This window comes from Homalodisca vitripennis, chromosome 5, assembly GCF_021130785.1.
Source record: "Homalodisca vitripennis isolate AUS2020 chromosome 5, UT_GWSS_2.1, whole genome shotgun sequence".
Taxonomy (NCBI): Eukaryota; Metazoa; Arthropoda; class Insecta; order Hemiptera; family Cicadellidae; genus Homalodisca; species Homalodisca vitripennis.
The window spans coordinates 152,380,001-152,384,269 of record NC_060211.1 but is presented as its reverse complement, the minus strand read 5'-3'; positions in this window follow the sequence as shown (position 1 = coordinate 152,384,269).

Here is a 4,269-nt window from a genome sequence, read left to right as displayed (position 1 = left end):
CCAGAAAAATATTATTGATATTCATTACCATACTGTCATCAGTCATTTCCATTCTAGTTGTGTTATTCTTAATTTGTTATTTGTTGAGGACATCTGCAAGGTCACCCAGTTTCAGCTGCTAGATAGTATATCAGGCCAACTCTCCGCCTCTTGTTGCTGTCTGGACCAGAATGTTGTGGCCGGTGAGTATCAATCATTTCTTGTAACTACTGATATTTTACATGCTTATGTGAAAAGTATTACAGTAAATACAGCAAGTTTTGTATTTCAAAATTTCAGACCTGCCAACATATGATTTTATCTTAAATTTTTAATCAGGCTTATAAAAATATCAGTTGACATTTTTGGGAAGTTTCACTTTTGCACAACTGAAATAAAATCTAGATTAATAACTCATAATACAAGATTAAGAAAAAGAAAAGCTAACTTATTTATTCTTGAAAATACAGAATCACGCATTTACTGTCATAGATTTAAATCACTTTACAATCACAGGTGACTCGTTCTTAAAATATGTTAGGTCTTAGGCTCTTTACTTATAAACATAGGCATAAAAAATTAAGTATTTTTTAAATCTCACTAATGACTACTACCAACTGATATTTGTATATTGTTTTATCAATATCAGATGTTTAGTTAACTTGCTTAATGTATTAATGGTGCTGAAAATAATAATGCAAATGTTAAACAAAAACAGTATACCGGTAAAAATATTATACCGTCATATTTACAAGGGGTACTAGTTTCCAAAAGCCTTTCCGTGACCTAATCCCTTAAAAAAATTAGTAAGATAAAGGTTTATTTGGACAGAGTACTTGTGATTAAAAGCACAGTTTAAATAGTATGGGCTTCTAGAGCTCCACAATGACCATGCGTAATATTCTACCACCCTGATTTACAACAGACAAGACCAAAATTATACTAACCAGGTTCTGCCTTAAGGAAATTATGCCAAAGATGTGGTAACCAATCAAAACACATCTTTTTGGATCACAAAGTACATTTAGATTTTTTAACATTTTATATCTTAAAAGTTGGCAATGCCCAATTTGAGGGCTTTCTGAGTAAAAATGGTTTTATAACAATCCCACATTATTTGTAATTCTTGATTGATCAAATTCATTCTGCCTACACCAATATTACTGACCTCTTCTGTATTCTTTTACAAACCAGTTTCAACTTGAATGTCAAAGGCACACACAATGATCTTTATAGACCATACTAACACCCTCCTCCAAGTCAGCTTGAGAAAATAACAATATCTGTCAAGAATGTAGAATTTAATTTAATAATAACTTAAGTATTAAATTAAGTGACTAATTTTATTAATTTTTAGTGCAAAGAATCCAAATTGTATCATAACTATTGATTGATTTGCTTAAAACTGACAAGTTATTAGAAACCATTGGAAGCTTAAGAATAAAAGTGAAGGAGCATTCTTGGTTTCATTCGTATTTAAAAATATCAACAATATGTAGAAATACACGTTAAAACTCTATGAGATATCTAAGAATTCTGAAAGTTACTGGCATTATAGTACAGTGTTCCCCAGGGATTCATCTTGGGTTCCCTTCTGTTTATATATTATCTAAAGGGACTACCTGAGATGGTATGGGAAAGATGATCTGTGTCTGTATGCTGATGACAAAAACATAGTATTACCAGAAAAAACTCAGAAAACCATTGAAACTTCCTCTTTAATTGACCTGACAGTTGTTAAACAATTTTTAAACAGTACAAATATTTTTTTGATTCATATAAATTAAATTTTATATCATTTTCAAACAATCAGGCTAGATCTCAAACATATTTGTTGATAGTGATAGACTGAACCAGGCAGAAAGTACAACATTTTTGGGACTCAACATTGACCAACACCTTTCTTGGGATAAGCATATTGACCATGATGTGCAGAAAATGTCCAGTGTTCTCTATGCATTATACCAAATGTCAGAAATGTATAATTTAGACACGTTCAAAGTAATGTTATCATACACTAATTCATTTACATATATACTCTAAGGAATATATGGTGCTACAACCAAAATACTGTTGCATCAGAAGGGAGAATCGAATCTTGTTAAAACTAAAAAGAACAGATTCAGTGAAACAAAAATTTTTAAGAATTTATAATTCTAACTATTTTTAACTTCGTATATTTTTGAAACAATCTGTCATGTTAAGCAAATTTTTACTACCTTTCTAACCTACAATAGTCACTGCAACACACGCTTTGCTAGAAAAGTAGTATGGCATAATTTACAATGTTTTAAAAACAAATTTGCTATTCTGGAACAAAATGTATTCATCAACTAAGCTTGATTCAAGGCCACCTCATTGAAAAGCAGAGGAGTCACTGATTGCATAACTACCAGTTTTACAGGTTTCATATGTTGATATAACATAGAAAAACATTAGTGTTTACTTATCATACATTTATGCATACATTTAATAGTAATTTGGATGATCAGGCAAAATATGATTCATGATTCAATTTTTACAAGAAATATTGTATTCAAATTCTTGTTAGTTATTGACAAACACAATTTAGGTTACATTACAAGTTCTCTAGTTGAAAATATTCAATATCATAAAGTAATTTTGGGAAATCTTGTTAGGACTAAGGTTATTTACATTCATTTATTTTTTTTACTATTGCTCTGTGATGCTTCTTAAGTTACACTCATAACATTTTAAACCTTTGAGCACCTATCTTGATTTAAACTTTAGAGGTTTTAATAGAACAAACAAATTGTTACTTTTCAGAGGAACACAATTTTTTTGGCAACCAAAGCAGTATTGTAGATAAGATGGAAATACTTACAAGTAAATATTTTCACATCTTGAAGATAATCAGTGGAAATGCAAGCAAGGCTCGAAAATTGACAGAGTACACAGAATCCCCTGAAATCTCACAGAATCTGAGTAAAATTAATCGGGCATGTTCAACTGTGAGAAAAAAGCACAATAAAGCAACCAAATACCAATTCAACCAATCAATGGTGATGGCTCTTTCTCACAACATTTGATGTAGACTTTAATCAAACATCTTCTCGTTATGATCTCTTCATCCAATATATGGTTGCATTACAGGGTTCTTGGTGACTTAAAAGATGACTTTTAAAGTTGTAAGGGCTGTGTGGAATCAATAAGTTTGTCAATTGAAAAGGGTAGCTATGGGTACCAGCAACCTTCCTATTATTCTTTTCAGATTTTTTATATCCTTATTCCCATATATTTCTGTAAATAATAATAATAAATATAATAAAAAAACTAAAATAAATGTTCTCATCTGTTGCAGTTAGTTTTTTTGTGTGCCCTGGCCTGTGTGGCTGGTCAGGCTGAGCCTCCCACTGTGAACCCCTCTCTACCCCCTCTAGACTCTGATGCTGCACAGCTAGCAGCTAACTTTGGCTTCCAGCCTGGCCAGACTCCTCCTCCTGGTACACTCGCCAGCCCAGGAAAACTTCCTTCACCGCCCAAGACCAGTTGAGCGCCCTTCACAATATTTTTTCTACATCTTACAAACAAATAATTATTTCACCATCTGTTCTGGCATTTAAAATTACTATGCATTTTGTCTTAATTAAATAAATATTTCATTTTTTAAAGAGCATTTATTTTTGCCACTGTTTATTAATGCACTAGAGCTAGTTGTGGACTCTAGTAAGTCAGCACTGCAATGCAAAAACAAAGGAGAAGCCTCCTTAGTTCTTTTCACCCATTCTCATAGGCCCAAGATTGATGTATTTCGAAAGGAGAAGGGAGGAGAGTTGGAACAGATAAGGTGAACAGTACTGATAATTGTTTTAAGTGGCAGATCTATAGGCCACAACTTTTTTTGCTGTTATCAACAGTAAAATGTATCAGCAATAATTCTTTATATTGAATAGCTGTGTCCTGTGGCTTTGCACACTTTTCATAAACTTTGCCCATGTTTAAGTGCTTCTGGTTCAAGTGAATTATATATCCAACGCCGATGTAAAGTTTGCCTTGATGTTACAATCAATAAAATCTGTCAAAAGTGTTTGTTTATAGCCATTGTACAGGTACAAGTACTTTATTATAAAGTGGTCTAAAGCTTTAAGTTCAAACTGATATTTATTTTAAAGACAGATATACATTCGAATAATGTTTGGCTATATAATATACGTAACTGTTTCGTAATTGCAATTTATAATGTGCAGGCGCTTTGAAAACTTTTATCTTTTGCAGTGCCACCTGGTGGTGAGTTACATCAATGGGCATAGCATAAAACACATACACACA